This window comes from Agelaius tricolor, unplaced genomic scaffold (assembly GCF_023055355.1).
Source record: "Agelaius tricolor isolate 1412-34295 unplaced genomic scaffold, bAgeTri1.0.p SCAF_19, whole genome shotgun sequence".
NCBI lineage: Eukaryota > Metazoa > Chordata > Aves > Passeriformes > Icteridae > Agelaius > Agelaius tricolor.
The window spans coordinates 6,722,195-6,741,898 of record NW_027269279.1 but is presented as its reverse complement, the minus strand read 5'-3'; positions in this window follow the sequence as shown (position 1 = coordinate 6,741,898).

The following is a 19,704-nucleotide window of genomic DNA, read 5'->3' as shown; positions in this document are numbered from 1 at the left end:
GGGTTTTTGTGGACACTGACTCTTCAGGAAAAGCCAAAGGTAAATATTTCATTATTTTTTAATACCTATACATGTATTTACACACATACATATTATTCTTTCTTTTGTGCAATAGTGCTTTTTCATTAAGAAGAAAAGATGTGTTGACTATTTTACCTTTATCTGTTATTCTGCTGCTCCACATCCTGGGAGTCACATGTTTTATATGAATATATAAGCAGATGGCAAAACAGGAGTAAATATTACCACATTCCAGCATCCATATTGTTTATGGAGTGTGGAGCTGACAGCACAACCTTCAGATCCCAAACTGCTCTGAATGCACAGAAGTAATAACTTATGGAAAGAGTGGCAGCACTTGGAACACGTACTAGTGCAGATTTCTAGAAAATGTGTTTTTATTTAAAACCAGGCAGAGCTGGGGCTCCTAAAAGCAATATCAGTGATCCCAGCAAGCCAAGGTGCTGGGACCTGTGAGTGGCCAGGGCTGCAGGTGCCTGCTTGGCTGGGAATGCTCCTCAGTCTCTGTTCTGCACCATCCTCTCTGTGCATCCCTGCTGCCCTGGCTGCTGGCTGACAGCAAGTTGAGCATTTGGTGTGTTTAAATCCAGTCTAATTTCTTCACAGACAAGTGGTTTGCCTATGTGCCTGGCCACAGTCACCTCATGTGTTTTGAGTCATCTTGATGGCTCCAGGTGCACAGCTGCTGGCTGTAGGTGAGGGGAGCAGGATCACCTCTGCCTCTGGGATGCCCTGCACGCATGGGAGAACAACTCCTGCATCCAGGTGGCTTTTGGCTGAGCTGCACTTGCTCCCTGAAATGCTGGTTTAGGTCTCAGAAATGCAGAGAAGACCAGCAAAGCTCTACCTGTAGGGGGATAGAATATAAGAAAATAAAGATAGTGTAGAAAGTAATCACACCCCTAAGGAGTTGCAGCTGGGCCAATTATCAAAGATCAGGATCAGGCCTGACTTTACCAGGCCACAGCTGTGACCAATGAGAAGAAGATGCCATAAAAGAGTGGGGTGGGAGGGTGAGAAGGGAACTGGAGTTGGTGGCTGCTTTGGGAAGAAAGAGTCAGTGCTCTGAGGAGCTGCCCATGAGAAACACCAAGAAGGTCTGGAACTTTTGTGATAAGGAGACAACAGCATGGAAGCCCTGCAGTAAGATAACAACATCTACCCCCATTTTACACACATTTCCCAAGTGAGTGAATACCTGGGACTGCCAGGGAGAAGCTGATTCTGTTTTGCTTCAGAGATCTGATTCCCTCAGGCCTTTCCCAAAGGTGAGAAGCAGGTCAGTAGTGAGGCTGCTGTGTTGTTTTATGTGTTTAAAGCTGGTAATTTCTCAATCAGGGTAATGATTGTTCTAAAAGAATGCTGCTGTAACTATAGGCTAGATTTATTTCTTCTTTGCTAATGGCACCTGAATCTGTGTAAGGATTCTTCATCCAGCTGACTTTAGTTACCCAGGTTGGGAGGGAAGATCAGCCTCCTTCTATTGCATCCCCCTGAATCCTGCTAGGAGTGCAGGAACCTAAAAAGAGACACTGCTCTGGCTGAGGCTTCTGCCACAGGTGATGATCCCTTGATGCTGCTTAGAAATCTGAGGCAAGATACAGCAAGGGCCCTGCTGATGGAGAGAGTCAGGCACTGCCAAACCCCTCCAGCAATGAAAGGTCTCTCCTTTGAGCCAGGGAATTGGGGTGGGGGGTGAAGGTGATGTGGGGTTTTTCCAGAGATCTTTCGCCAAAAGGTCTCTGGATCCTTTTTACCCCTTCACAAAGAGAAAGTTGGACCTTGAGAATGTTCATGGTTAGCTGTGAGGCTTAAATAATACATGAGTTTTTCAGAGCTAAAACTCTTCTGGAAAGAATGGAATTAATTGCCCCCCTGGCTGTAGCAGTTTCTAAAAGGCTGCGCTTAGAAAAGTATAAATTTGCACAAGGAGTTCAGGGGGCCTTTTCCTCCTCCACAGGAGGGCTGGGCTGATGTTTTGGCAAAGCTTCAAAGACAGAAGCTCCCTGATGGCTCGATGCCAGTGAGAGCAATTGTTTTGTTTATGGAGGATGCTTTGGTGCTTGCCCTGTGCTGGCTCCCAGGCAGTTCAGCTCCTGGCACTGCTGCTCCCAGGGGCTGCTGCCACAGGAGGATGCTGAGTCTTTGTGGTACCCACTGGTTCCTTCAGCCTTCCTGAGGCTCAGGGGCAGAGCTGGGCTGCCTGGAGCCTCTGTGGCTCTGGGTGTGCTTCCCTTCTGTGCTAAAAGGAGTTTGCAAGAGGCTTGTCCTGGTTTTTGTGTCACCAAGCTGTTCCCAGCAGCAGTTCTGGGGTGCTTTTTAAGAATAAGTACTGAGAAAAGTAACAATGGCTATTTCTTAGGAGGATTTTGGTGATTTTTAAGGTAATAGATGCTCTTTTACATTTTTCTCTTTTAAAACACTTAAACCAGCTCATGAGTAACTTTAAATCCTTATGTTCCTGTAACAGAGCTCATCACCCAGGCTTATCTCCACTCCTGGAGATTGCTCTGCTGACCTCTCCAGATGACAGAAAACCTCTTTAAAGGGCAACCTCATTTAGTAAAAGAGGATCTTAAAACTTCTGGGTAACAGCACTAACTAAGCAGGGGATTTATAACTTTCCTTTTGTTTAATTTTTTTATTTTTCTGGTGTTGGCTGTTGATTTGTTGTCAGTGGGAATCCTGATGTGCTGTCCTGCTGTGGTTCCAGAATGGCTGCTTTTCCTGGCACAGGCAGGAATTGGTTTTCCTGCCATTGCAGAGGGCACAGAGCAGGCAGCTGCCTCCTCCCTGGAGCAGGGCTGGGAAGAGATTGTCCTGTGCAGCTTTACTGCTCCTCTGCAGCCACAAAAGGGGCTGGGAGAAGGGATCTGCACTGACTTTTAGTTTTATGTGAGATTTCCCTGCAGGAGATATTTGTGTCTGACAAACAGGACAGACCTAGATTTGCTTTCCAGGGATGGTGTAGCTCACAGGAACAGGCTGTGTTTTAGGCAGGAGTTTGGTTTTTTTTCCCTTTTTCTTGCTTTCCTGCTTTCTTTATGGTAAATTATATACAGTTGATAAACACCTGTAATAAAATAGAGATATACATGGGCAAATCATCCTTTTTTTCCATTAAAGAAAGCTGTTACTTACTGTGTAGAGAGTACATATCCTCCTAAGAGATCAAATTATTTATGGCAGTGCACTAATTAGCTTTTTCGAGGCTTCTAAGGTCTTGCAGATATTTGGAGCTGCAGGGATAAGTGCAGTAGGTAAACACCTCTCTGCATCAGGGATAATTTCCTGTACCTGGCTAAGAGCTGTGCTTGGGGCCTGTTGGGGCTCTGGCCAAGTGGAACCCTGGCACCTACAAGGCTCTGCAAGGGGGTGGGCACCTCTGGCTGCTGGGGCACTCAGGAGGCTCCCAGAGCTGCTCTGCCCCTTTTCACTTGTGCTGCCACCTGAATTCTGAGGCTGTACCTGCACTCTCACCTGCCCACCCTGACTCTCAGTTTGCTCTCAGGGAAGAGCAGCTCCAGCTCCCTCCTGACGTCCCTCAGCAGCTCCAGGCTCTGCTCAGAAGTGTTTGGCATTGTTCAGATGTGCTGCTATGGTTACTCAGGCACCACTCACTGCACAGGTCAGCTTGGAAGAGCTTTAGACAAAGTATTTGGGACAGAATGCAGCTCTTGATTGTTAATTTAAGACCTGGCACATCAGTTTGAACACACTACCTGGGGGGATAATGTTTTTTTTTTTTCGTTTTCCCCTATGCTTGGGATTTGGAAAAAAACCCATAAAAATATTGCCCAAGCAATGAGAGTGGCTCCTGCTGAAAGCAGCAGCCAGCCCATTTGCTCTGGGAACTGCCTGAAGGCTGCTGGGCTCTGGGTGCAAGGTGAAGGAGGATGCACAAGGCCTGGGGAGCAGCCAAGGTCTCCAGCTGTGGTGAGCAGAGCCCAGGAGGGGCTGGCTACAAACAGCCACGGGCACATCTGGCCAGGGGAAGGGGCTGGAATGGGAATCTCAGAGCCCAGGCTGCCCCTCCAGGGCTCCCAGGTCAACTGCTCACTCCTGGAGGCTGGGATTGGCATCTCCAGGGGATGAAGATGCTGCAAGGGTGACCTGTTGAGGGCTGTGGCTGGGATTTTAATCTTCAATCCTGTTCAAATCCATGAGCTGGATTGGCAGGAGGTGTTGTTTAGGTCCCAGAAATTCAGTGACATCTGTTCTGTACTTCACCACGGGCAGAGGTTGAAAAGGGATGACGGTAAAGGGATTTTAGGGATGTGCAGTGGTGCCCTCACTAGGCTGTGCCCTTCAATGTCTTTCTGATTACTTTATGAGAACTGAATGTGCCTGATTTTATTTTTCTGGTTACACTGAAGGCAAAATTTCCATAGACTTGAATGGGAGAAGAACAGGAAACTGTTTGAGACAAGTCTGAACATGCTGGTACAAATGAAACAAGAAAATCTGGTGTGACTTTAAAGCTATTTTTAAAAACACAAGCTGGAGCGGGTTACTCTGATTCACTGGAGTCTGTTCTGTCTTTTTTTCTTTTTCTCTTTTTTTTTTTTTGTATTTTCACTCAGTAATTTTAGGACACAGTGAGAATGCAAGTTTTTAGAGCTGGGTTATATGTGTTAAAAGGGGAAATGTGCTAGCATTTGCTAAGCACAATAAATATTACTGCCAAATGAGTATGTCCCTTTTCTGACTAGGCAAAAAAATAATTATAGATGAGAATTTATACCAAGCCATCTCAGAAAACAAGAGAAGGTGGAGGATTTATTGCTTTAATTGAAATATTAGCTTTGCTATCTTCCTTGTATGTTTATGTGTGAAACTGGGTGTTGTTTGGCATTTGCAGGCTAAATCCTGGGCAGCATTTTTGGTGGATGTGTTGTGTTAGGCATTGTCTCCCTCATTCTCTCCCATCCTGCACCAGCCCTTGGGGCAAGTTTCTGGCAGCTGAGGGTGGGAACTGAAAATAAAAATAATTTACCTTCACTGTCATAAGAAAGAGCAGAATCTTGCTAGTATCCCTTGGCTTCTGTCCTGGTTTTCCATTCAGTGCTTTAATTCAGAGGCTGGCCATTTATATTCTTGTTTTTCCATGGAAGGGTGCAAATTTCAATGGTGTTCATTGAGCTAAGAGGTAGCAGTTCTCTTTATGGAGTTGTTCTTCCCTGTTCATGGTAGCAGACTGCTTGAACTTGAGGAAAGGGAGAAGATTCAAACATCATCAACCCCTTGAGGGGAGAAGGGAAGGAAGCTGTGACAGTATGTGAGGTAAGGGGAAAGCTGTGTCTGAATTCAGCTGTGGATGTTGGAAATAATATTTTTTGTCATTGCTGTAGATATGCAAAGAATCAACTTTCCCCTGGATTTGGCAAAAAGTCAGGTTTGTATTTTAGGAGGCTGGACTGCACCAGCTGGCTTCAGATATTTTTTTTTCCATTCTCCTCTCTTGTGAGGGGTGTGTGTATCAAACACTTTTTTGTTACCAGAAGGACAATAATTTATTTTTCCAGATGCAGACAGGAGTGCTCTGGAGCAATCTGAATTAAATGCCAAGGTGAAAGAGTGTTGCTGTAGAAACCCATGCCAGACTTGCAGCTGGTTCTTGTGTGCTTCTGGGGATATCTTCCTGATAAAGACTCTCCAGCCATTTCTGTTTTTCTGTGATATTGAGAAATGATTCCTCCAAGTGGCTTTTTAGTAGATGTATTCTACAGTCCAGAAAGGCAGGGATGGGATGAGCAGGAATCTGCTCAAGCTCTGGGAGCCATCCACTGGCTTTGGAGGGCTTTGGATTCAGGGTCTGTTCACTGCACTCTGGGCAACACCCAATGTGTTGCATCCCAGGATTTTTAATTTTCAGTGAGGACTTGTTAATGTGAGGAAACCTCCCAGAAAACTCTTCCACAGCCCTGCCTTCTCCTTTCTGCTGAGCACACAAGGCTGTTGATGACAATTGTTTATAAATTGTGTCTTGAGGAGCCGACAGAGACACAACCTGACCCTAAAACATTGCTGCAGCACTTCCTCAGCATCCCTTTGGTTCCTCTGCATCCTCCTGGATTAGCAGCAATGCTGCTGCAACACTGCACAGCACAAATCCAGTTACACGAGCTCTGCTATTTGAGTGTCCTCTGAGCAGCATTTCAGACTTTATTAAATTTTTTCTGTATGCATTTTGGCTTTGAAAAATACAAATTCAAAACAAAAGTCCATAAATTTTTGTTTAATCAAAGTATACCTCTGAGAACAATGTACATGGATATTGTATAACAAGAAGACTGAATTCCAAATAAGACTTTGAAAATCCATCTGGAGCAGAAAATCAAGACTGGTGGGAGATTTTTAGAGAGCCTTGCTTGCTTCCTGGAAAAATTCACTGTACTGTGTTGCATTATCAATGCTTAAGTGACAACTGCAAGTTGATTCAATTAAGAGCTATGCTAAGGGATATTGTATTTGCTAATGCACAGTTTATCTCTGAAGTTGTGAATGTTGCTGCCTCACTGAAGCTGTGTTGGTTTCAGTGACTGAGGCTTGTCTGTTGACAGCTTTGTCAGTTGAAAGCATTAGAAGAGAATGAAATTACACTCTGGGCCTTGCCCCAGCTGGGAATTGATGTAATATGTTAGACCTCAAAAAGGATGGGAGTGTAACAGAACAACATGACAACATTAAGATTTATTAGAGCTGCTTTGGTCTTGGCTTTGGGTCATCTCCTGTCTGCAGAATTCCTGTTGATGTCCCATCTGGATTTGTACAGAAATTGATGGTTGGGTGAAGCTCTCTGATCCCATCAGTTCACATTTGCATCACTTTCTGTTCTGGATGTGCTGTGGAGGGCTGGAAGCACCACTCGTTAAAGTAGTTAGCAGGCAAGCAGAGGAGAATGCAAGGTCAATTTAGCACTTGCAGAATTTAAATTATTTTCTGAATCGGAAGGGAGGGGGAGGGAAATCAAAGCCGGTGTCTCTGAGTTCAGCTGCGTTTCTGAAACAGTCCCTTAAGAGATAAAAGTACTTGAATGGAGCCATTAAGCCCTAGTTTGCTCTATATTTTGCTGCTATAATTGTTGCAGAGGTCATACTTAAATGCACACAATTTGGGTTTGATGTCTGTGTTCCTCTAAACGAACACAGTTGCTGAGAAAAAGGAAACTTCATTGTGACTATAGATTGCTACTGAGAACAAGTGGATGAAGTTTCCAAATCCTGATCTAACAGCCCCTTTGGATTTGTCTGTCCAAAGGTTTTGTGTCCCCTGGAAGACTTTGTTACCCCACTGCTTCCTACTGGTACAAAAACCAGGACACTGGCACCTGGTACAGATTTTGTCTGCCCTCCCTCTTTAATGCTTGTGTCAGTTCAGTCTTTAACCCCTGCAGGTGCTAAGAACTGAAACTAGGGGGGAGCAGGAAGGAGGGAGTCACTTTGAGTCTTTGAGCAGGACGTGCTCCAGACCTGGGTACAATCCACCCTAAAATGAAGATTTTGGGTGCAAGTCACGTAAATTAACTTCCAAACAGGGGGATGTGTGCTTTGGGCATCCTCGCTGTCCTCTATACCTGCTGGCTGCCTTGCCCAGGGGTCCTTCAGAGGGTGTCCCCCTCGTCCCTCTGGCTCATTCAGCTGCAGGCAGTTCTTAACTCCCTTCAATCAGATGCTCCACCAAAAAACCCCTGGCATTCAGGTCATGCTTCAAGCTGAATTAGTTTGCATTATCTGCTGTTACTTTTGGACTAAGACAAACTGTTTATGTGTATTCTGGGTCACTGATGCAAAGAGAGAATTCTTGTGGGTCTGAATCAACATTGCAGCACAGCCATCAGCAGTCCTGCTCTCCTCGTGGGTACCAATTTATTCTCCAGATGAAGCTGCAGGGAGTGAAGGCTCATTCACCAGGAAAGGTGGTTGAATGCAATTGCAGCTGGTTGATTAAGCTGGACAAAGAGAAACACTCATGTGTCACTCAGCTCTCTCTGCTACATGAAACAAGGGGATTAGATATGGTGAATTTCTAGTAATGAAAGCAGGCAATCGGGTTCGTCATAAAATCAGCTTAAAAGAGCTTCCAGAGGGAACCAAAATAACTTGACCTACCTTGGTCCTGTAATCTTTAAATGCTGCTTAACATCTGCTCATCAGCACTTGGCAATAATATTTATTATGGAATTTTTAACAGCAGACATCATCATGTGTTGAAATTGATAATGTGGAGGGGGAAACATCACCACACAGAGGTTAAAAAGGAAATAGTAGTATTTAACTTCAGTGAAAAAAAAAAAAAATTTGGAGAAAGTTACAGCTACAAAAACATTAGTGAGGTCACCAGCCAGGCCCAAGCACCTCCCTAGTCCCCTGCAGGTGATTAGCACAGAACCTGTTCTGCCTGAGGGACCTAAAATGGGAATGGGGAGTTGTAGAAACTCTCCTTAAAGACAGGTGTGCAGAAGATGCCTTTAAGATTTGAGATGTTATTTGGAAACAGCTTTCTTCCCTTAGGACTGACATTTCTGACTATGTTATTAACTTTGGAGATACAGGAGGTGCCTAATGTTAGGTGCAGTGGATTTGAGCCATTATAGGCAGAGGAGAGATTGAAATTCCTTATTGCACACTGTGTATCCTTGAAAACTGTAGTACAGGAATTTGAGAACTCTTTATTCCCAACAGTTACCAAAAAAGAGTGAATTGCAATTCTTGGCTTGAGACACCTTCCAAGAAAAAAAGCTCTGTAGACCCCCACAGGTCCCAGATATTTCTCTACTGAGCCTGCAATCTGCTCTGTAAAATGGATTCCCTGGAAAATGGTCTGGAGATGCCAGCAGGTGCTGAATCCACATTTCCCATTGGAGTGTGTCCCTGTCAGTCCTCCCAGGCCTCACACCAGAGTTCTTTTTGCCCTAATTTGATTTTGCCAGCAGGTTTCACTTGCAGGTCCTTGTCGTGCACCTTCCTCCCTTGCAAGCCAACTGTGGCCATCTTCTGCCTGTGGCACAAAGGACTGGGAACATTCTGGGCTATTTCCAGCACTGAACACTTCTGTGCCTTTTTTTTCTCTGCTGTGATGAGTCTTTCCCCAGCATTGGGTCTGAAGCAGGAATTGGTTATTGCCAATCCCCTGTAGTGAAGTCAAATATCATCTGCACTCCCAGACATTGTTCTTGGATTCATATATTCAGGGATGATATTAGACAGCTTTGCCACTGGGAAATGCCTAACAAATTGCAGGTTCTTTTTGTTGTCCAAATGCTTTATTCACTCTGCTTTCTAGGATGCAGTTCTCATGCTAAATTCTTGTTGTTCCTAGACACAGAGCTTTGTGTCTTGGCTCTATGGGAGCCTGTTTTGTTGGAAAGAGCCCAAACTTTTAAGCCCTCCAGGCTACTCTATTGGCCTCTTTCCACCCTTATTTACTGCTGTGCTGTCCTTTGTACAGTCTGTAAGTTCTCTGCTAGTAGAATATGTATTTATTTCTATATTGAGAGTGGTGAGTATGCCAGGCCTGGTGTGAATCCATGTGGAGCACCCAGTGGTTTGCTAATGCTTCCCTGAAGACATCAGCTTTTTGTCACTTACCCCACCCTTAATTCTTTTAATATGAACTTTCAATTGAAACTACAAAGTGATACAATAAATATCTTAAAATTGAAATCCCAGTAGCCTTCAGCCATCTAGTTTGAGTGTGGTCATTCCTCGCAGCAATTCCCCTTGAGCTGATCAACACTTGTTCACTTTTAATTTCTTTTTTTTTGTCCCCCTTTTATTTAGGGGATGGATCTCAGACTGTTCAATACAGTGTGTACTGTTTCCCTACAAATAGGTAGTCCTTGACATTAACATTCTGCTGACACTTCTGCAGCAAGCTCAGCTTTCAGCACTGAACTCCTCTGTAATATGCCTCTGAACTTTTCTACCCATTTTTTAAACTTTCGTGATGTACATGTTAACTTTGTCTTTCATGGCAGCTGAGATAGAAGGGCTGCTTTGCATTTCTGGTAAATGTGCCCATCCTAATTCAGGGAATCACTTCAGCATGTCCTGATCTGTAGAACTGGGCTGGAGATTGGTATGTCATTATGGTAAATGCATAATTACAAAGGCAGGAGGTTTTGTGTTTTTATTTTTTGCTTGCTTGTTTGTTTTTGGTCTTTTCTTTCTCCATGAACTGCAGCAGTTCTCTCTCTTCTCAGGGGGAGAGGATTTTTTTTTTTTTTTTTCCTGGAAAAGCCAGTCTAAATTTTTGCTCTGCAAAGCCATGCAAATTCTACCTAGAGTAACAATTCTGCAGAGTATCTGCACTGAGGATAACTCATGGTTTTCTGCTACCCAGATGTACTGTCTGGTTGCTGTCCCTTACTCCAAAAGCAATTCTGTTAATGTGCCATAACTTAAAAAATAAAAATTCAGGGGTCATTAGTAATGCTGACTGCTGAATCTGGGTATGTTTTTCTTTTGTGTGTCTTTATTTGTGAGGTCTTGGATTTTCTACAAATCAGATTTATGGGAGAGGGAGAGTGATGGGCTTGTGTTCTCTGTACTGGTCTAAATCAGCTGGGCTCTGCTGTCCATACTAAGAGCCCCTCATTTGGTCCACAGGCAGCTCTTGCATCCTTCCTGCCTCTCTCCAGGGCTGCTCCAAGCCAGGATTCCCCATCCTGGGGGGAAGACAGGAGCATGTTCAGGGAGGGAAGTGCTGCTGCACCAGATGAAACCCTTGGAACCCCACCAAAAACCTGCATCCCTAGGTTTTGCATGAAAACACTTAAAAAAAATCTCTTATTTTAAAGCTGTTCTGTCTCCATTGTTACGCTCAGAGAAGTATTACTTTGCCCTCCTTGTTAAAAGTGAGCATTTCTTTCTTTGCTGTATCTCTGTGCACAGCATGTCTTGTTGTTACATTTAAGTTGCTCTAAACTCTAAATCAATAATCCCATTAGGAAGAAAAAAAAGGGGTCTAGTAGCAATAAGTACAATTGCAGAGTTAATCAGATCATTTTTATTCCTGTTGTGGACTCTGTTTCCCAAAGATGTTCTGGCTCTGCAGAATCAATAAGGGCACAATAAGTAGGTTTATTTCCTGGATATCAGCAGTATAAGGGTGGGGGCTGGATGCCTGGAGGGAACCAAGGGATTTTGCTGCCTGTGAGCACAGTGGCTGTGGGAAAGAGCTGTTGCTGCCATGGAATCAAGTACCAGAAAGCAGTGTATATTTTGGGCACTCAAATGTCTGGGAAATGTCTGGGGGAGGCATAGATCCAGGAATTTCTTCCTTCTTAGTCCATCCCCACTATTTCACAAACAAAGTGTGTCTAAAATAACACTGCATTTTAAATATATCATTTTGAGTTGGTAGCTGCTTGTTTTAGAATGTAAAACCCACCTGATTTTACAAACATTCTTCAAAGAGGTGGATGACGTGTTCTTACCTCCTCTTCCCATTTTAATTTCTAAATCTGGTCCTCACTGCTGATCTCTTCTAGTTTCATGCTACACAGCTATAAAGATTTAAGTGGAGATGTACCTGGCTGGTCTGTACAATGAGATTTAGTCTTTCCTAAACCAGGCTGTGCACAACTCCTTTTGAGTGGAGCTGAGCTCTCTTCTCCACAACCATTTCCCTGTAAATAGCTACTGAAAACAATAAAACTGGAGCCCTAAAAGGGATGGGCCTCCTCGTTGTTTCATTATTGTTAAATATGACCCCTGCTGTGCTGTGGAGTAACCAGTGCCCAGCACTGCTGTACCCTGATTGTCACCCAGTGATCCTTTAAGCTGAGCCCAGCTGTACATTCCAGGATTACACTGCTGCTTTCTCCTTGCCCAGTATATTGAGCTGTAGGTCATGAAACTGAGCCTTAAATATTCAGTTTGCCCGTGTTTGCTAATAAAGCCTTCTTAGGAGAAATCACATTTCACGTTGCCACCCCAACACTGGAGTGCAGCTGGCTGGGAATTCCTTTCCCTGTCCTGTTTGGAGATGTTGTGGCTGCAGCAGAGACTCAGCCTGGCAGAGCTGGGAGTGTGGGCAGAGCCAGGGAGCTGCTGGCACAGGTGATGCTGTGCTGAGGCTCTGGGCAGCAGGCAGGGCTGAGCAGGAGCTGAATTCCCTGGAGCTGCTGGGGTTGGACCCTGGGGCAGCTCCCACTGGGCAGGGCTGAGCTGGGCCTGCATTCCCAGCCTGTGCCTGCATTCCCAGCCTGCAGGCTCTGGGAAACTCAGGCATCCCCACAGCCACAGCCCAGCTTCCTTGTGTCAGGTTTAGGTCCCAAAATTGCTTCTTGGTTTTGTCAAGACTTGACTGAGATCTGCCTTAGCATGGTTCTGGAAGCAGATACTGTCTTGGGCTGTCAAATTGTTTGGATTTTTTTAATATAACTATTTTCCTCTTGAACATTCTCAGAGTTTAAATTATTATTAAGGTACTCACATGCTGGTCTTTCTGAATTTTATGGTTTGCTTGAACATCCCAGGCCTGATTTTGCTCCAGGTACAGTACCTCACAGTGAAATGTGGCAGCATCAGCTGTGCTGATCTGTGCACACGCTGGCTCTGTTCACCTCAGAGAAATATCAGAAAGTGCATGGTTAAGAATAAATGCAGTGGTCATAACACAAAGCTTGGAAAGTTTGGAGTGGTTATAAGATAAAAAGTTTTAGTGAGATACACACTTCTTTGAAATGGGCTTTAAAAAATTGACATTTCCCAGAAAAACAAGAATCTATATATGAGAGATGGTCTACTTGCAAGAAGGCTTAGGGCTCAGTGGATTTCTGTTTGTTCAAGCCTTTACAGTTGTCTACCCAGTTTGAACTCCAAACTAAACTCTAAGTACCTTGAAAGGTTCTTTTCTTGGTGTGAGCACTGTGACCTGCGTGGCTGTGAGGAGTGGGAGGTGACTCCAAATCTTGAAGGGCTCTTCCTGGTGATGGTTCTGGCTTTCAACCACACCATTGCTTCTAGTTTTATGAATTTTATTTTCAGTTTATTTACCACCTGCTCCTAAGATTTGTATGAAATATACCAGGATAAACACAAACCCAAATAGCTTACACATGGCCACAATGTGATCTGAAAAGAAATGCTGCAAAAAAGGGAGACACAGTTTACAAATATTACTGTTTAAGAACCATATAACTGTATAACTATAAATGATAATAACTAGGTAAACATAGCATATAAAAATACACATATTTTGTGCCTGTGTGCAGGTACATATATACAGACAAATGTACTTTTATCATCCCTTTGACACTTTATCCCTCAGCTGACCGAGGTGGAGAATTTGGTCAAATTTAGCAAGAAGCTTCTGAAGTTCTACTAAATAGTTAAAAAACCTGCTGTGATTAAAATGAAAAAGTGTTGCTGCTATACCACAGCTCAAGGCTACACAATAAAGTGTGCATCTCCTTAGATTCAGAAAGGTTAAGTTGTAATGACTTGGCCCTATTGTTGCATGAAATTATCATAAAATTTTCAAAATATTAAGCTTTCCCCTCAGCAGAGGAAAGGCTGCCTGTATTTAGAGAATGATATTGTAAAGATAGAAAATAAAAATGGAAAAAGAGCCAAACTGTAAATGCCAAAGAAATTGCTGGCCACAGTGGCCACTATCTCAGAAGCTGGTGCCATTTTGAAGAAGGATAAACTGGCTGCTTTAAATGGACTTTGAACATATATGGGTTTATTTTTTTCTATTTTTATTTTTTTCTTTCTGATTCCAAGCCATTATTTTTTTTTCCCCCACGGAAAATAACTTTAACATGAATACAAACACTGTGTGTATGCCTGTCTTGCATGGACAGATTTAATACATATAGAAAGTGTTTGTGTGCACACAGACATGCATTTGCTTCCCCACATGTGTGGGAAGAGGGAGAGGCTGAAACCTCAGCTGAAAGCCTCAGGATGTGCTTCAAAGCACTCTGGCAGAGCAAGGCCAGCCACAGAGCAGTGGGCAAACCCCACTGGAATGTTTCCAGGCAGCCTCAGGAGCCCTGAGCTCCTCTGTGGTGGTTACCCAGCATTGTGTGTATTTTGTGTCAGTGCACCTGTGAATGCTTCATGTGGACACCAGAGGTTCTTCCACACAATTTCAGCTGAACAGCTGCAGCTCTACAGTCACTTATCAGCACCATCACATATAGAATGAATAATGTATGCATTCCTGAAGAAGGAGCACTGACTGGGAGAAGATTCAAACTGAATCTTGGGAGCAAAAGAGTGAATCCTAGGCTGGATTGCATTTTTTCTGAAGCTCTTTGAAGCAGTCAGGTGGTGGAACAGAGCTAGGGATGTGTCCAAATGTGGTATTTTAGAGAAATATTTAATCAATCACTTCAAGCATATGGATGTGTGTGGGGAAAGGAGGGTTAATCTTGTCTGGTATAAATTAGTAAGAGCTGTGCAAAATGAACTTTTCAAAGACTTGCTTGCTAAATAAATTACTGGTCATGTTTTATTGAAAATGCTCGTGCTGCCAGCAGAGAACATAGCAAACAAGCACATTTTCAATTAAAGGAACAGCTAGGATTTTCCTTCTGGCACTCCTGTGACTTCTTGCCCTGGTTCAGTTTTATTGCACGTCACAAACAGCAGCCAATCCTGTGGCATGGCACCATGCAGCTCTACCCCCTGTCCCTGGCAAATGCCCTTTTGGCAGAGCAGGGCTGGGACCCCCATTTAGGGTTTTTTAGGGTCTCTAATGTAGGAGCCCCCTTGGGCTGTGCCTTACCCCGAATCCAGCGTGGGGCTGGGGCTGTGCCCTGTTCCCTGTGCCACCCACGAGCTGCAGGAGCTGGTGGAGGGGATTGGTGCCAAGCTGCACACTGGCAGGGATGGGAATGGAGGATTTGCATTCCTAACAGGACAGATGTTTGCCTTCTTTCCTCCCAAGCATCTGCTCCCATGCTCTATTTTGGGCAGTGGTGAGCAGAGCTTTAAGGGCAGCACTGAGGTTACAGGAGGTTGTCAGCCTTACCCATCAGAGGCCATCGTGGGGTTTCTGGCTGTTCTTGCTTTAAGGCTAACACAGGAAATGTGTGGAGGAGATATTTTCTACCTCAAGGATGCTTGAATATTTCTGGAAAAATTTTCAGCTGCTGGGCAACCTCTGGAAGCACCCTCTGGAACCCTGGAGGCGCAAACCTCTCCTTTAGCTGATGGTCAGGCTTTAGGTTCACAGATCACTCTGTCACAGGAGAGCATTTGTTCATTTCTGTGCCAGGTTTTTCTTCCCCAACCACTCTCATGAGACACACAGAGGGCTCATTGCCATCAGCATTGGGAAGTGTCAGTAGGTTTGTGCAGTTTTCAGTGGGTTAAATATAGAATGGGTCTTTGCTGCCTTTACCTTGAGCATAACATTGATCAGTTCACGTCACAACTTCTCTCTGAAAAATCAAATAAAAGGGCTTGTTGAAATGGCTGGAAGGCAGGGGATGGTGTAGAAGAATTTCTTAGGAGATGTGGTATAGCTGATGATGTGTTTCTTTGTGCCTAAGATGCTTTTTTGAAAGAGATATCTCCCAAGGGTATGACAAGAGTCTGAGACTCTCCTGGGCTAAAGGAGCAGCATTTTCCAAGTTTGTGAGACTTCATTTGGCACTGGTAAAGAATATATGAGTGAGCAAAAGGCAAATATTTGGGGCAAATATGCATGGTTCTGACCATTTGGTAGGGTACTGACACATTCCAGGTGTTTATCATTAAATGCAATGGAAAGAAAGCCACCAGTGTGTAAGCACTTTGAGATGAACAATTGCTATGCTTGAGACTTTCTTGAGGTGAAAAACAGCAGATCAGAGGAAAGCAGAAAGTTCCAGATTCATCCCTGCAGTGCCTGTGGGTGTGGGATCAGCTCAGTGCACACTCACTGCCTGGGAGCACCAAACCCGACCCTCACAATGGCAACACCCTTGGGAAGCACAGTCAGACAATTACATTTACAGAGAGCTATGAAATCACTTTTGGTGCAGGATCTGGCATATGACAGTCCCTTTCTCTGCTCCCTATGCTAATATCCAATGCACAATGCTACATCAGAGAAGTTGTAAGCACAACAAAAAAATCTGTGTCCAGCAATCTGTGGTCCTGGCACACGTCCTTCAGCAGCATCTTTAGTGTGTGTTGAGAAAGCCATTCCAAATTGGTGGATGCTTTTGGATTATATAAATTTTTTTGTGTTAGCAGCATTAGGTCCTCTAAGGAAATCACAAGATTGGTTTAAAATGCAAATATGCACATTATATATATATATATATAGTAATTTTACAGGGTTTCTGTCTTCAGATTTTTCAGCATTTGGCCATTATCAGAAATCTCTTCCCCAAAAGGTTTTTTTTTAAAGGAAATTTAAAAAGAGATTTTTGTATAATCACATTTGCCTGTTAAACTTGAGTCCTGGCTGAATATTTTGGTATTAGCCTTGGTGGTAACTGCATGAACCATACTGAGTACAGAAGATATCCCATATTTACAAACAAATAGCTAACAGTCTACTAATTAATGCAGACTTTAATTAGGCAGCACCTCATTAATACTTTTTGAGTTTCTTGTAGTTTGTGGTCTTGTTTTTACGGGGCCCAGCTTTAGTTAAACGCTCCCAGAGCCATTCCAAGATTATGAAGTTATTTGGAAGACAAGGTATTTTTAATTACATTTCAAGAGCTCCAGTGCTTTATTCCCCCAGCAGAAAGGAGATCAGGGCCCCTGCCAAGGGGCTGCAGCAGCCTCTGCCAGCCTGGGGCTGCCTGGCCTTCAGCAGCTCCCAGCACTGGGGGTGCAAATGCAGGACTCAGAAATGAGCAATCTTGCACAGGGAAAGGTGAAAGAGCCTTTCCTGAGGATCTTGCTGAGATGTTTGGACATGCAGGGTACAGCAGAGCTCTGCCTCAGCCACCCAGAGCTGATCTGCCCACCAAAATACTGCACTGGGGTGCTAGCTGCAGAGGTTGAGCTGTTTTTAGAGCAGCTCCATGATTTACCAGCATCCTTTCCAACCTTCTTTTAGCTCCTCTAGAAGCTTTTCTACTTTTTGCAACATTCCAAGAGTGTGTCTGTATTGTATGGGCAGAATCTGATCCTTTAGGTCACACAAAAATGGGTAAATATTCATGGCAATTTTTAAGTGTGGTTGTTTGATAATTGTACCTGACACATGCAGGTTTGCTAAAGAAAGTCTTGATAGTGAACTCACCCTGCTTCCTATTAGATATTTCAGTCTGGTATTCAGATCTTTTTTTCATATTTAAATTCAATCTCCTGAAGCTTTTATTATATCTAACACTGGTTTTCCTTCTAGGTGTTTTTATATTCCAAGGCCAGGTGTAAGTAGGACTTTTACCAAATCAGAAATACCTTGCTCCCACTTTTCCTGTGTTCCCAGGCAAAGCTTTACACCTGCAAAGGTGCACAATGAATTCACTTGAAGACAATGCACAAATGGCTTTGTCTGGTGCAGCTGTGCTTGTCAAGGTTTTGGGGGCTTATTAAATCAATATGTATAAGCTGAAGAAATTAGGATGTTTCAAAAAAAAGGAAAACAGAAGAAATGAAGTAGCGTGCACTAAATATTTGCAAAGGGAAACTTGCTGATTAGGGGAGTAACTCCAATTTTAACTAAGAAATAAAAATAAGGCTTTGAAACACCTCATACAGCAGTGTACCAGTTGCACAAAACCAAACCTTCTTTGGCCAGGCAAAGGGCAGATACATCACAAACACTGCTGTGCACAGATTTTGATTAGAGAACAAGTAGAGGACAGCATTGCAAACTTTGCTTTCATGTAATGCTGATTTTAATGCTTGTTCCAATGCTGCTGCTGCCTGACATGCAGAGGAGGTGGAAGTGGCATTTCTCACCCTGTGCTTTGGAAGGTGTGATTGTTATTTGTGTAGCAAAATCCATCTGACAGGTAACCACAGGTTCCAGTTCATCTCATCTGGGCTAGAAGTAGATCTTGTACCAAATGTGGCGACTTCAGCCCGTGTTCCCTAAAAATGGATTGGAATCAGGCTTATGGGTGAATTTCTATGAGGGTGACCTCCACTCCAATACTACAGGTCCCACAGGTATCTGGTGCCAGTAGAGATGCATTAGGATAGATTTGTCCCAATGTGTTTTTTGTTGTTTGTCCATATCCAAGGACACAGCTGCAAAAGATTGGAGTGGGTTTTCTGATGCATTAAGAGACTAATCTGTTATTTACTCTGGGAAAAGCAGTCTTATTTAAGTTCCAAATTTCCCTTATGTGTTTACCAGCCATCCAGAAGATTAGCTGCATTAAAATAGTGAGTGTCCCTTTTTAATAAATGATCTTCTGCCTCTCTTAGTTTGTGAGTAATGGAGTCCACCCTTCTGTGCCTTGTGTAGCACTTACCCAGGACTGGCATATTCTGGTTTTCTGAACCACCATGGGTCAAGATAGAATTCCAGCTGCTATCACTATGTGGATGTTTTGCTCTGTTAACCAGAGTCATGTCCCATTTGCTCTGTCTCACATCTCACTTTGGACTGGAGTCTTGACTGGTGGGTTTAGTCTGTTTATAACCTGGAGTCTGTCAAGGAAAATCTAAGGGTAAATTGATCAGGGGGTTGCACATTTAGGGCTTTGGGATGACCTAAATGAGACCCTGAGATCAGGGCACTCTCCCAGCTCCTCTCTAGTAGTGACCACATTGCCCCCTTTTGCTTGGACACCACCAGCTGCATTAAAACTGTGAATTGTGACTTGGTTAAAACTGGCTTCCAAAAGCTTGGGGTAGAAACAGAGCAAGCCAGATGCAAACCTCTGGTGCCTGGGAATCTCCTGACACCAGAGTTCTTTGTCCAAGTTTTCTGCATCTTTCAGGTCCCCTGCCAGACTTGTGACTAACCATACAAGTGATGCAAACTATTCTTATCTCTAAAATCATGCACAGATAAGACATATATATATAGCTACATTACTATAGGTTCCATGCTATGTGTCTAACACCATCTGTCATGTACATGTGTGGGTTTTGTTTAAGGGAAGATCTTTAAAATCTGAATCATTCTTATCTGAAACTGCCTCAAAATGTTAAAATAATTTCAGAACTGGACTTTGACTAATGATTCAGTATATTGGGGAAAATATAGCTTTGCACCCAGGCTTTGATCACAATGGAGTTTGATTGGCATCAACTTTAGGTGTTAAAAAATTCCTTATTAAGCTTCAGGAAAGGCTATGTGGCTTTAAGAGCCTGGGAAAAAGATCCCCTTGTGCTTTTGCCAACATCCTGTTACAGATTTCTCTGCTCCCCTCATTCTTAATGATTTTAGTGGGAAATATGATGGATAGCAGAAATAAGATCATTCTATTTCCAGTGAAAGTTTTACTACATTGATTTCTTTTACTCTGCATTGCTGTTTGTCAAAAGCAGCTGATGTACAAAATTCAGGTGTCCCTGGGAATTCAACCTGTCACTTCTGTTAAATTTTGACTACTGCTTGCACCATGAAAAACTTAACTGCTGTGAAAGGTAATTTATTTTTGCTGTAATGGCTGATCATTAATGGACTCAGTAGAAAACTGCAGAGCACTAGAATAAAGCTCCTGTGTGTAACTCCAATAGCTCTTATTTCTATAGTATAATGCTATGTTGATATAGCAACATTTGGTGCTTGTATCACTTTTTATTGTGGGATCTG